Source organism: Otolemur garnettii, unplaced genomic scaffold (assembly GCF_000181295.1).
Source record: "Otolemur garnettii isolate 467f Iridium unplaced genomic scaffold, OtoGar3 scaffold00009, whole genome shotgun sequence".
Classification (NCBI taxonomy): domain Eukaryota; kingdom Metazoa; phylum Chordata; class Mammalia; order Primates; family Galagidae; genus Otolemur; species Otolemur garnettii.
This window is the reverse complement of record NW_003852404.1, coordinates 5,304,000-5,304,474: the sequence shown is the minus strand read 5'-3', so window position 1 is coordinate 5,304,474 and position 475 is coordinate 5,304,000.

Sequence of the window (475 nt, the reverse complement as noted above, 5' to 3'; positions counted from 1 at the left end):
GGGCAGTAGAATCCAGGCGGTGAGCCTGGGGAACCCCTGTCTGCATTGCTGTTAATGGAGGAGACCTTTCTTGGCGGCCTGGGTGACCAGCTGCTCCTGTACTGACTAGCTTCAGAATCATGTGGGGAGCACATTCAGATGCCTTGGCCACACCCCAGACCTGGGGGTGGGTGGCTCAAACTCTACAGGTGCCTCAGACCATCCAGGGGTGGGCCTGGGCATCTGGTTTTTGGTAAGCTTCTCAGGGAAGTGGCCCCTGAGGCCCCACCTCCCTGGCCTTCCTGCGAGACACACTGAACCAAGGCTTCTGGGGGATTGGCCAGGGCAGGTTGGCTCTTGTTTGCTACCCTTTTCTCCAGCATGGGAGATATGGGTGGCTCACTCCCTTGGCCTGGGCCTCAGTTTCCACAGTGCCAAAATGGGTCTGCCAGTGTTGCCCTCTGGGGAGTCTCCTGTGGGAGTGGCAGCTCAGAGC